This window comes from Hemiscyllium ocellatum, chromosome 11 (genome assembly GCF_020745735.1).
Source record: "Hemiscyllium ocellatum isolate sHemOce1 chromosome 11, sHemOce1.pat.X.cur, whole genome shotgun sequence".
Lineage (NCBI taxonomy): Eukaryota > Metazoa > Chordata > Chondrichthyes > Orectolobiformes > Hemiscylliidae > Hemiscyllium > Hemiscyllium ocellatum.
In genome coordinates this window covers 5,223,442-5,237,592 of record NC_083411.1, presented here as the reverse complement: position 1 = coordinate 5,237,592, position 14,151 = coordinate 5,223,442, and positions in this window count along the sequence as shown.

The window sequence follows — 14,151 nt, the reverse complement described above, 5'->3', positions numbered from 1 at the left end:
TAGCCGAGTGGTATTATCATTAGACTATTAATCCAGAGACTGGAATAGTGGTGCTGGAAGAGCACAGCAGTTCAGGCAGCATCTGAGGAGCAGTAAAATCAACGTTTCGGGCAAAAGCCCTTCATCAGGAATACCTAGTTTTTACCTATTAATCCAGAGACCCAGGTAATGTTCTGGGGGCCTGGCTTTGAATCCTGCCATGACAGATGGTGGAATTTGAATTCACTAATAATCTGGAACGTAGAGTCCAATGATGACCATAAGTCGTTTCTGACTGTCGAAAAAATCCATCTGGTTCACTAATGTCTTTGAGGATGGAAATCTGCTATCTTTACCTGGTCTGGCATACACATAACTTCAGACTTACAGTAATGTGGTTTGACTTGTAACTACCCTCTGGGCAGTTAGTGATGGACAATACTGGCTTGTCTAGTGACGCCCTCATCCCGTGAATGAATTCTTTAACAAATCTGCCAATTGTCTAACAAAAATAAGTGGTCAGAAATGGAGTGAATTTCTTCACAGTCTTGCCAGCTCATTCACCAGTATTTCAGGGGAAAGAAACCCCCGATGGACAATGTAAGCATACTTGAGCTATATTTTGGGAATGTTGCCATTCACATTCTGTTGTTCAAATCATGCCAGCACTTCCACAATTCAAGGACCCTGCACTCCTCCAACTCTGGCCTCCTGTGCATCCCACAGTTCTATCACTCCACAGTTTACAGACTTGCCTTCTGGGCTGGAACCTCTGTCAAAGCATCTCTATTTACATACCCCTCTTTTTTCCTTTCTCCCCTTTACAGAAAACCTACTTCTTCAACTAGATGCTTAGTCCTTTTACAGTAACTCCTTCTTCTTGGTATCCATGTTTCAACCAATAATGCTTCTGTGTAGCACCTTGAGATACTTTACAATGTTAAAGTAGTATGTAAATGCAAGTAATTATTGTTAAAACCGTGTTGAATATTGCCTTTAGCTATGAGAATTCATTCAAATTAATACCAGGGAGGAATGAGAGGCTGTGTTTTTATTACAAATAGAGTGGATCCCACAAAAACACTGAACAAGACTTGATACAAAACGGCAGGCTGCTATGTTGACAATCAACATCAGTCAGTTTCTACTTTGCGATTATAATCGAGCAATTCCTGGCAATGCACTGACTTTAATTCAACTTATCACTGTCCTTCGAAGGCTGATCCATGACTGAAAGTTTTTATCGTTCCTCTGCAGTGAAATAGGTGCAGCTTTTCAACAGTAGCTCAGATAAAGAGACAAACACTGTTATCCTCATTAGCTCCATTCTGTAGATACGAATGTGGTCACCTGGTGTTACAAGGAACAGGCAGGCGATTAAGATCGTGTGAGCAGGTTCTCCAATAGTCTTGTGGTTGGGTTTTTGTAAGCCAGCACCTGCCGAGAGTGCAGCAGGGTCAGTCTAACACAATTGTTGTCTACTCTTTATGGCTGTGCAAACATTTCTACAATAACCCTGACTAAAAGTAGGTTTTGAAGGAACATAGGAGCCATTGAACAAAGCCAGAAGTCATACGGCCACCCAGTTATAGTCCAACAGCTTTCTGCTCCTTCATCAGGTGAAGTCTCAATTAAAATAAACCTGGGGTCGTGTGACTTCTGACTTTGTTCACCCTAGTCCAACACAGCTACCTCCACATCATGCAATTGAACTAGACCATGAACTATCTATATTGTAGCTCCCAGTTCCATAATCCTAAATAATATTATTTAACAAAAATCTCGGCAATCTCAGTCCTGAAAGCTCAAAATGATCCTCAGTTTTAACAGCTTTTTGTTGGAGAGAGTTTCAAATCTTTGCTATATTTTGGATGAATAAGTACTTCCTTAAAAATCACACAATACAATGTCATAGTCTAACAGGTTTATTTGGAAGCACTAGCTTTCAAAGCACTTCTCCTTCAGTAGGTGATTGTGGAACAGGATCATACGACACAGAATCTTACGATACTCCACTATCACCTGATGAAGGAGCAGCGCTCCGAAAGCTAGTGCTTCCAAATAAACCTGTTGGACTACAACCTGGTGTTATGTGATTTTTGTACACCCCAGTCCAACACGGCATCTCCAAATCACAAGCACTTCCTGACATCACCCCTGAATGACCTGGAACTAATTTTATGCTCCTTTGTTCTGGACTTGTTCCAACACCTATCTAGAGTGAAAATCCCTTAATCGCCTTATGCATCTCAATTAAAACACAAAGTAATCTTCCAGATGCAAAGAAACACAAGCCTATTCCATGAAATTTCTTTGTAATTTAATTATTCAGGTCCCAAAGTGATTCTCGCGGGGAAATGGAGAATGATCCGTGTCTCTGAGGAAGGAAGTTTTGTGTTCAAGTCCACTTGATGGCGAAGGAAAGTGGGTCAGTGTTAGAGCCAAATATCAAACGGCTGCGTTATAAAAAATCGCCAAACACCAATCCCTTAACAATAGTTTGTAGTGTCGCAATCTCATGCTGTGTTTTTGATCCTTTGGTGGGAGAGGGTGGGTGTGCAATTTTTTGGTAAATATTTACATTGCAGCAGGGGCAAAACATTCAAGTAATTTCTAGACAGTGCCCTTGTTTTGACGCATCACCTCGGATTTCAGTTCTCACCTGGGCTGAGTCCAAGTAAAATTTGGACATTAATTTGCCTCATTTCTAAGCTCCAGCTTCCCACATGTCACGACATGCTCTTTTAGAGCTAAACGAAGCTGCGGATATTTCCAGCATACCTGCCTGGTTATCACCTGCTACCTGCTGGGACTGTTCTCGCACTGGGATTGGGCGTAGAGCAGGGCGGGCTGTTTGTGCATGTGTGACCTTCGCCTTTGAAAGATCTCACTCAGTCAATGACGGTTACAGCACAAATCCACGGTTTGCTCAGCTGCAAGACTTGATACCACACCTTGCTAAGACAGAGTGCAGCCTTGCACGTTATCCTTGTGGTCAACCAGCGTGTTTTTCTTTTCTCGCAGAGCACTGTGTTGTGTTTGCACAGGTGAATGAATCTTTTCTATTTCTCTTCCCTTTTCCTTTAACTGAGGAACTTGTAGGGCTGGTTTAACCCAGCATATGTAATCTGTTTTCTCTCTCTCTCTCTGGAAACTGAGTAGGTAATTATGGGGTGTGCATGAACTCCAGCTACAGATTGGGTTGCTCTATTGATGCTTATCAGCTATTGGTGTGAAAGATGACTCTTGTTTCCCCTCAAATTAACGATTATCAGATAGCAACCAAATGAGATCATTAATTCTGTACAGAAAACATCTCAAATGTTTTTTAAATCACTTTATGCTGTTGGTATAGAAACCTATTTCAAATGGTTCTGCTTTCAGAGGGTACACTCAATTGTTTGCTCTCTTGTGTAATGCTTTCCCAGTGACAACATAATGTCGAGAGTGCAAAATGCAGTGAACCCTCATTAAAGTGTGGAACTGAGTATTAACACAGGGGATGTAAAGGGGAGCTGTTCCGATGCAGCTTGTTGTTCCTCAGGAACACCTAAAAGCACTTCCTCCACTGAATTACTGTGATTGCAATGATTGTTCCACTGGATATTAGTGAAACTTCAAACTCAGGTCGTATTGTACCATTAATACCAGGTATTAACCATGACTTAGCAACCAACACTCAGTTCGGAGTTCAACAGTTTAAGGTTCAAGTTCTGCTGGAGTACATGTTCCAGATTAAAATTCTCTCTTCATTACTAAGGGTGTGCTGTGCTGTCAAAGATGCTGTTTTTCCACTGAGACATTATACGAAGGACCCATTTCCTTGCATTGCTGGGTTTTTAAAAGATCAAGGGAATTCTCCCCTGACCAATATAAGAACAGTGGCTGACTGGCTGTCTTTTTTCATTTCAAAAATATGCTTTATTCCTAAAAATAATCTTTGTGTACATACACAGTGACAGGCAGTTCAGGTCTGTAGGGTAGCCTGTGAGAAAACAAGCGTACATTGGAGTTTGACCGTATCCAACAAACAAACCAAAGGCATTTCTTTCTTGTACAAGACTATATGTACATATATTTGGGGCAGTGGGTAGAATCTAATAACTGAATGGACCCCCATTTATCTTCAGCAGGAAGATCATAGTCTTTCCCCACTGCACCTTGGCAGTAGCTGCCCAACCTTTAGTGAGTCCCTCAGCACATAGTCCTGGATCTTGGAATGTGCCAGTGTGCAACACTCAGTTGGGGTCAATTCCTCATTCTGAAAGACCAACAAGTTTTGGGCAGACCAAAGAGTGTCCTTCATGGAGTTGATGGTCCCCCAGGCACAGTTGATGTTTATCTTGACATGCGTGCTGGGGAACAAACTGTAGTGTACAGAGTCCCGCATCATGGAGCTGCTCAGGATGAACCTTAACACAAACCACTGCACCTCCCTTCAGAGGGAGATGTGTGACAGTCTCTACCCCCTCTCACAGCCACTTCAAGGGTAGCATGCAGTGGTGCAGACCAACTGGGCGTACAGGAAGGATCTGACAGAGAATGCCCTTCTCACTACTGGCCAAACGATGTCCTGGTGCTTGTAGAGACGTTATGGTAATGAAGCGTTCTACCCAATGATTTTGACAGTCTGCTCAGGGAACAAATCATCAGGTTCCACCCTCTCCTTTTCCCACAGGGCTTGAGGATGCTACGTGCTAACCACTTCCTGTTGGACTGTTGCCAAAGGTATTTTTCTTTGCAAGTTTCTCCATGAAGGTCAGGTGATACAGAAAGGTCCAACTTCATGGAGCATTCAGTGGGAACGAGGCCAGTCCCATCCTTTGCAACACCAGGGACAGGTAGAACCTCAGCTTGTAGTGGCACTTGGTGTTTGCTTACCGAGGGTCTACACAAAGCTACATGCAGCCACACGCAAGTGGCCATCAGGGTGAGGGTAGCATTGGGTACATTCTTTCCCCCCTCCATTATCCATGGAGCCCCTTCAGATAAAGTACATCTAGGACTTCCAGATGAAATGGCAGATGGCTCAGGTGACTGCAGTGGTGAAGGTTCTGGGAATGGGACAGACCTGCCCCATGTACAACAACAAGAGACAGTGCCTCACACCTAGAGAACAGAGTTTTACCTGCAATGAAGAGGGAGTGGTATTCCTAAAAATCCAATTTCTGTCCCACCTTGGCGATGCATTCCGCCCAAATCTTTGTGCACAGCCTTGCCCCTCCGAACCATGTCCCCAGCATCTTTGGGTAATCTGTCTTGACAGTGAAGAAGGTAAAAGATCGGTTGGCCCAATCCCCAAAGAACATGGCTTCACTCTTGCCTCAATTCACCTTGGCTCCGGAGGCCACAGATGCTCATAGGTCTGTGCACTGACAGCAGATCTGAGTAGAAAACAGTGATATTATCCATCTACAGGGAAGCTTTGACCGGCACGCCTCTGCTGCCTGAATAGTCCCACCTCTCAGGCTTGCCTCCTTCCCTATAGACTCAGCAGAGGGCTCTTTACAACAAGGCAGGAGAGAGTGTGGGCAGCCCTGCCTGACTCTGGATTAATTGGGAAGCATTCTGATTCCCACCCATTGATTGAGACTGTATTACTAATGTTAGTGTAGAGCTGTCAGATGCAATTGCAGATTCCCTCCCCAAAGCCCATTTCGGAGAGCACTTCCCGCATGCAGGTGGGCGATATCCTGTCAAAGGCCTTCTCCTGGTGAAACTGAGGTCCACCCCCCTGTATTGTACGTAAGCGAGACTCTCAGAGATCATCCTGCCCATCCAGGACGGGAGTAGTTAGAGTGAATCACCAATCCTGGAGCAGACCTGACTTAGTTGGCGATGACCTGAAAGGATTTTGTAATCTGTCCTCAGTTATGATATTTGCTACCAATTTCTAATTTCCTCCTTCTCCCCCTTCCGCTAGTAGATGATGGTGATGATCCCTTTCCTCATGGATACACACATTCTCCCTGCCAGAAACATCCTCTCATATACCTTCAGCAGGTCCTGGCCAATTAAGTCCCAAAGACCTGAATACAAAACAACCTCAATTAGCCAAACGAGATGGGAGTATTTTGTTCGAATAACTGATTGTTTGGATAACGTTTTCACGGGACCTTAAGGTCTTGTTCAGATAATCCGAAATTCAGGTAATTGATGTTTGGACAACTGAGGTTGTTCCATACAACTCAGCTGGTAGCATCACCTTATTCCCTCCCATGTGTTGTTGTCTAAGATCTCTGTGTGGAGGACAGGAACAACTGGGAGACCATGTTGTCTGTGGGCTTTGGGAGTCTGGTACAAAGAGGCCAATTTGCTGTCAGCTCTTTTTTAAATTCAAAAATATGCTTTATTCATAAAAATATCTTTATACATTCATAGTCACTAAAGCAGTTTGGTTTGGTACAGTAGGAAGAAACCAGCAAACATTGGAGTCTGACTCTATCCAGATTCTGGGTAATCCAAGATGGAGGACGGGAAAAATTTCTTGTTCTAAGAGATTGCTCCTTTTTGAGGTATTTTAGGTGTTGAAAGTGATTTCCTCGAATTCCAGGAGCAGCAATTATTGTTTTATATGCTGTTGTAATTGTTTTGGAACTTCGAAAAAAAGATTTTAAAAAGAATTGCTTTGAAAAGGGAGAAAGACAGATAAAGGCAGCAAACAAATGGTATCTAAGAGAGAGAGAGAGAAAGAAACCCATACTGCTAACTGACATAACAGTGAATCTGCACAGTTACTGCTTTTGCTGTTTGAATTCATATATCGCTGGACGCCGGACTTTGTCTCGGAAAATTTAAACAGCGAAATTCACAATTGATCTTGGAGGAACCTGTTTGGGAGAGGTCACAACACAGAAACAGATAAGTGAATAGTTTTAAGTATAGCCTTGCTGTAAATCTATAAGAGTGAGTAGAGTGGGTTCTTTCTTCATTATATGTTGTTATTGGGATGTAGCACTTTATTAAATTTTAAAAATATAAGCCATATGTGCCAGGACCCAGGATGTCATCGATCAGATTTACAGGATTCTGAAGCAGGGAGGGTGAGCAGCTAGAAATCGTGGTACATATTAGCACCAATGATATAGCCAGGAAAGGAATTGAGGATCTGAAAGTGACTACAGAGAGTTAGGCTGGAAGCTGAAGAGCAGAATGAGTAGAGTAGTGTCTCAGGTTTGCTACTGGTGCCATGAGACAGTGAGGTGAGGAACAGACAACGACTGCAGCCTAACATGTAGCTGCGAGGCTGGTGCATGTGGGAGGGCTTCAGATACTTAGACCATTGGGATGCCATCTGTGGAAAGTGGGACCTGTACATGAAGGATGGGTTACACCTGAACTAGAGGGACACAAATGTCCATGGCTGCGAGATTTGTTTGTGTGAGTTGGGAGGGTTTAAACTAGTTTGGCAGAGGGATGAGAACCAGAGCTACACATCTGAGAGGGAGGTAGTTGTAGATGGGGCAATGACAGGATGTAGTGAATCTATCAGGAATGTTTTTCATGTAATAAAACAAAAGGATCAGTTAAAGTGTGTCTGCTTTAACGCAAGGAGTGTCAGAAATAAGAGTGATGAACTTAGAGTACGGATCAGTACTTGGGACTATGATGGTAAAAACAAGGACTGCAGATGCTGAAAACCAGATTCTAGATTAGAGTGGTGCTGGAAAAGCACAGCAGTTCAGGAAGCATCCAAGGAGCAGGGAAATCGATGTTTCAGGCTAAAGCCCTTCATCTGATTAAGGGCTTTTGCCCGAAATGTCGATTTCCCTGCTCCTCGGATGCTGCCTGAACTGCTGTGCTTTTCCAGCACCACTCTAATCTAGAACTCGGGACTATGATATTGTGGCCATAATGGAGATGTGGGTTTCACAGGGGTAGGAATGGTTGCTTGATGTTCCAGGGTTTAGAATGTTTAAAAAGAACAGGGAGGATGGAAAAAGAGGAGAGGATGTAGCATTGCTAATCAGAGTGCATCACAGCTACAGAAATGAAGGTTGTTGAGGAAGGTTAGTCTATTGAGTCAGTATGGGTGGAAGTTAGGATCAGCAAGGGAGCAGCCACCTCATTGGGGGGTTTTCTACAGACCCCCTAATAGCAGCAGAGAGATTGAAGAACTCAGAGGCCGGCAGATTTAGGAAGAATGAAGATGGAGCAGGGTTGTTGCTATGGGTGACTTCAACTTTCTTAATGTTGACTGGAACCTTCTTACTGCAGTTGGTTTGGATGGAGCCTTTTCTGTCGGGTGTGTTCAGGAGGGTTTCTTTACTCAGTATTGACAGGACGAGGAGGGGAGAGGCTATTTTGGATTTGGTGCTCAGCAATGAGCCAGGACAGTTGTCAGATCTTGGGGTGGGAGAACAGTTTAGTGACAGTGACCACGACTGGCTCACATTTACCATAGCTTTGGAGAGGGAAAGGAGCAGGTACTGAGGGAAGATATTTAATTGGGGAAAAGGAAATTATGATACTATTAGACAGGTGTTGGGAAGTACAGACTGGGAGCAATTGTTCCACAGAAAGGGCACAGCAGACATGTGGAGACTATTTAAGGAGCAGTTGTTGCAAGTGATGCACAATTTGTTCATCTGAGACAGGTAAGAAGGGGTAAGATTAAGGAACTTTCGATGACGAGAACAGAGGAGCTTCTTGTCAAAAGGAAGAAGGCAGCTTTCGTAAAGTGGAGGAAGCAAGGATCTAGCACAGCATTAGAGGATTACAGGCTTGCTAGAAAGGAGCTCAGAAATGGACTGAGGAGAGCCAGGAGGGGGCACGAGAAAGGCTTGGAAGGAAGGATTAGAGAGAACCCAAAGGCATTTTACTCATAAGTGTGGAATAAGAGAATGATCGGGGAGAAGGCAGGGCCAATCGGAGATAGTGGAGGGAACTTGTGCGTGGAGTCTGAGCAGATAGGGGAAATCCTAAATGAGTTTTTTGCTTTGGTTTTCACTCAGGAAAGGGAACTTGTTATGAATGAGAACTTTGCGGAGCTGGGAAACAGGCTTGAACAGATGAAGATTGATGAAGTTGATATGCTGGACATTTGAGGAGAAAGTGAGGTCTGCAGGAAGGGCTTATGCCCGAAACGTAGAAATTCCTGTTCCTTGGATGCTGCCTGACCTGCTGTGCTTTTCGAGCAACACATTTTCATGCTGGCAATTTGGCAAACATTAAGATTGATAAGTCCCCAGGGTCAGCCCAGAGTTAATCTAGGCTACTCCAGGAAGTGAGAAAGGAGTTTGCTAAGCCGTTGGCAAAGACCTTTGCTTCCTCACTCTCCACAGGAGTCGTACCGGAGGATTGGAGGGAGGCGAATGTTGTTCCTCTTTTCAAGAAGGGGAATATGGAAAAGGGAAATCCCTGGCAATTCCAGACCGGTCAGTCTTACATCTGTGGTCAGCAAAGTGTTGAAAAGAATTCTGAGGGATAGGATTATGACATTATTGGCACATGGGAAGGGAAAAGGATGAGATTCTGAAGGGAGAATATAATAGGTTAGGCAGGAATTTAGAAAAGAGGTCCTCGAGGGTAGTAATATCTGGATTACTCCCAGTGATACAACCTAGTGAGGGTAGGAATAGGAGGATAAAGCAGCTGTGTGACTGAGGAGCTGACTATTTGGAAAAGCATGGGCGTGGTTCTGTGAGGGGCAGGTCATGCCTCACAAATTTTATTGAGTTCTTTGAGGAGGCGATGAGAAAGGTCAATGAAGGTCGAGCGGTGGATGTGGTGTGTGTGGACTTCAGCAAGGCATTTGGTAAAGTTCCCCATGGTAGGCTCATTCACAAAGTCAGGAGATATGGGATACAGGGAGATTTGGCTCTCTGGATTCAGACTTGGTTGACTGACAGAAGGCAGAGAGTGGTTGTAGATGGAAAGTATTCTGCCTGGAGGTCAGTGGTGAGTGGGGTCTTATAGGGCTATGTTCTTGGGCCTCTGCTGTTTGTAATTTTTATAAATGACTTGGATGAGGAGGTTAAGGGGTGGGTTAGTAAATTCGCCGATGACACAAAGGTTGGAGGTGCTCTTGATAGTATTGGGGGCTATTGCAGGCTCCAGTGTGACATAGACAGGATGCAGAGCTGGGCTGAGAAATGGCAGATGGAGTTCAACCTGGATAAATGTGAAGTTATGCATTTTCAAACAAGTATGCTGTTTTGGAAAATGTAGGGGGTGATGGACTTTCAGGGGAATGTAGCATGAACAGCCCAGTTTCTGGTATCAAAACTGGTTCTAATGTAATTAGGGGAACATTGGGTTCAAAGCGATCAACTGTGTTCGCTCAAGTCAGGGGCACAGACAGACGCTTTTGTGGCCAGCAGCGAAAAATCAGAATAGTGTGTTACCTCCCTGATGCCAGGATGAAGGATGTCTCAGAGAGGGTGCAGCATGTTCTCAGAGGGGAGAGGGACCAGCAGGAGGTCATTGTACTTATTGGCACATGGGAAGGGAGAAGGATGAGATTCTGAAGGGAGAATATAATAGGTTAGGCAGGAATTTAGAAAAGAGGTCCTCGACGGTAGTAATATCTGGATTACTCCCGGTGATACAACTTAGTGAGGGTAGGAATAGGAGGATAAAGCAGACAAATGTGTGGCTGAGGAGCTGGTGTATGGCAGAAGGATTCAAATTTTTGCATCATTGGAATCCCTTCTGGGGTAGAAGTGCCAAGAAGGATGGATTGCACCTGAATTGGAAGGGGACTAATATACTGGAAGGGAGACTTGCGAGAGCTGCTCCGGAGAATATAAATGAGTAAAGTGGAGGTGGGATCCAGGAAGATAGTGAGAAAAGAGATCAATCTGAGACTGGTACAGTTGGGAAAAGAAGTGAGTCAAACAGTCAGGACAGGCAGGGACAAAGCAAAGAACAAGATAGAGAGTGTGGTTCTGGAAAAGCACAGTCAGTCAAGCAGCATGCGAAGAGCAGGAGAATTGACGTTTTGGGCATAAGCCTTTCATAGGAGGAGGGGGAGTGGTGTTTTTGATAAGGGATACCATTATAGCTGTACTTAGGGAGGATATTCACGGAAATACATCCAGCGAAGTTATTTAGGTGGAACTGAGAAACAAGAAAGACATGATCACCTTATTGGGATTGTATTGTAGACCTCCTAAGAGTTAGAGGGAAATTGAGAAACAAATTTGTAAGGAGATTAGATGAGATTAAATGGGATTAGATTAGATTAGATTAGATTAGATAAGATTACTTACAGTGTGGAAACAGGCCCTTCGACCCAACAAGTCCACAACGACCCATTGAAGTGCAACCCACCCAGACCCATTCCCCTACATTTACCCCTTCACCTAACACTACGGCAATTTAGCATGGCCAATTCACCTAACCTGCACATTTTTGGACTGAGGGAGGAAACCGGAGCACCCGGAGGAAACCCACGCAGACACAGTTATCTGTAAGAATAATAGGGTAGTTGTGGTAGGGGATTACAACTTTCCAAACACAGACTGGGACTGCCATAGTGTTAAGGGTTTAGCTGGAGAGAAATTTGGTAAGTGTGTACAAGAAAATTTTCTGATTCAGTATGTGGATGTACTAACTAGAGAAAGTGCAAAACTTGACCTACTCTTGGGAAATAAGGCAGGGCAGGTGACTGAGGTGTCAGTGGGGGAGCACTTTGGAACCAGCGACCATAATTCTATTCATTTTAAAATAGAGATAGAAAAGGATAGATCAGATCTAAAAGTTGAAGTTCTAAATTGGAGAAAGCACAATTTTGACGGTATTAGGCAAGAACTTTCAAAAGCTGATTGTGCGCAGATGTTCTCAAGTAAAAGGATGGCTGGAAAATGGGAAGCCTTCAGAAATGAGATAACGAGAGTCCAGAGATAGCATATTCCAGTTCGGGTGAAAGGGAAGGCTGGTAGGTATAGGGAATGTTAGATGACTAAAGAAATTGAGGTCTTGGTTAAGAAAAGAAGGAAGCATATGTAAGGTATAAACAGAAGAGATCAAGTGAATCCTGAGAAGAGTATAAAGGCAGTAGGAGTAAATTCCAGAGGGAAATCAGGAGGGCAAAAAGGGGACATGTGAGAGCTTTGACAAATAGGGTTAGGGAGAACCCGTAGGGTTTTTACAAATATATTAAGGACAAAAAGGTAACTACTGAGCAAATAGGGCCCCTCAAAGATCAGCAAGGTGGCCTTTGTGTTGAGCTACAAGACATGGGGAAGATACTAAATGAGTATTTTGCATCAGTGTTTACTGTGGAGAAGGACATGGAGGATTACAGAGGAGGAAGTGCTGGATGTCTTGAAATGGGTAAAGGTGGATAAATCCCCAGGACCTGATCAGGTGTACCCTCGAACTCTGTGGGAGCCAGGGAAGTGATTGCTGGGCCCCTTGCTGAGATATTTGTATCATTGATGTGCCAGAAGACTGGAGGTTGGCAAACATGTTACCATTATTTAAGAAAGTTGGTAAAGACAAGCCAGGGAATTGTAGAATGGCGAGTCTGATGTCAGTGGTGAAAAATGTGGTGCTGGAAAAACACAGCAGGTCAGGCAGCATCTGAGGAGCAGGAGAATTGACATTTTAAGCATAAGCCCTTCTTCAGGAATGAGGCCGGTGTGCTAGGTGGGCTGAGATAAAAGATAGGGGGGAGGGAATTTGAGGGAGGGGTGCAGGGAATATGATAGGTGGAAGGAGGTGAGGGTGAGATTGATAGGCCGGAGAGAGGGTGGGGGCGGAGATGTTGGGAAGAAGATTGCAGGTCAAGAGGGCGGTGATGAATCTGGGGGTTGGGTCTGAGATAAGGTGGGGAGAGGGGAAATGAGGAAGCTGGAGAAATCTACATTCATCCCATGTGGTTGGAGGGTTCCTAAGCGGAAGATGAGGTGTTCTTCCTCCAGGTGTCATGTGGTCAGGGTCTGGTGATGGAGGAGGCCAAGGACCTGCATGTCCTTAGCAGAGTGGGAGGGGGAGTTAAAGTGTTCAGCCACAGGACGGTTGGGTTGGTTGGTGCGGGTATCCCAGAGGTGTTCCCTGAAATGTTCCGCAAGTAGGAGGCCTGTCTCCCCAATGTAGAGGAAACCACATTGGGTGCAACAGATACAGTAAATGATGTGTGTGGAGTGCAGGTGAATTTATCTCAGCCCGCCTGGCGCACCAGCCTCATTCCTGAAGAAGGGCTTATGGCCAAAACGTCGATTCTCCTGCTCCTCGGATGCTGCCTGGCCTACTGTGTTTTTCCAGCACCACATTTTTCAACTCTAGTCTCCAGCATCTGCAGTCCTCACTTTCTCCTCCCTGATGTCAGTGGTGGGTAAGTTGTTGGAGGGTATCCTGAGGGACATATTTAAAAAGACAAGGACTGATTAGGGATTGTCAACATGGCTTTGTGCATGGGAAATCATGTCTAATGAACCTGATTGAGTTTTTTGTAAAAGTAACAAAGAGGAGTAATGAAGGTAGAGCAGTGGACGTGATCTATATGGACTTCAGTAAGGCATTCGATAAGGTTCCCCAGGGGAGACTGGTTTGCAAGGTTAGATCTCATGGAATACAGGGAGAACTAGCTATTTGGATACAGAACTGGCTCAAAGGTGAAAAACAGAGGATGGTGGTGTAGGGCTGTTTTTCACACTGGAGGCCTGTGACCAGTGGAGTGCCACAAGGATTGGGGCAGAGTCCACTATATTTTTTTCATTTATATAAATGATTTGGATATGATCATGGGAGGTATAGTTAGTAATTATGCAGGTGACACCAAAATTAGAGGTGTAGTGGACAGCGAAGAGGGTTACCTCAGATTACAACAGGATCTGGATCAGATGGGCCAATGGGCTGAGAAGTGGCAGATGGATTTTAATTCAGATAAATGTGAGGTGCTGCATTTTGGGAAAGCAAATCTTAGCAGGACTTATACACTTAATGGTAATGTCCTATGGAGTGTTGCTAACAAAGAGACCTTAGAATGTAGATTCATAGCTCCTTGAAAGTAGAGTTGCAGGTAGATAGGATAGTGAAAAAGGTGTTTGGTATGCTTTCCTTTATTGGTCAGCACATTGACTATAGGAGTTGAGAAGTCACGTTGCGACTGTACAGGACATTGGTTAGGCCACTGTTGGAATATTGCATGCAATTCTGGACTCCTTCCTATCGGAAAGATGTTGTGAAACTTGACAGAGTTCAGAAAAGATTTACAAGGATGTT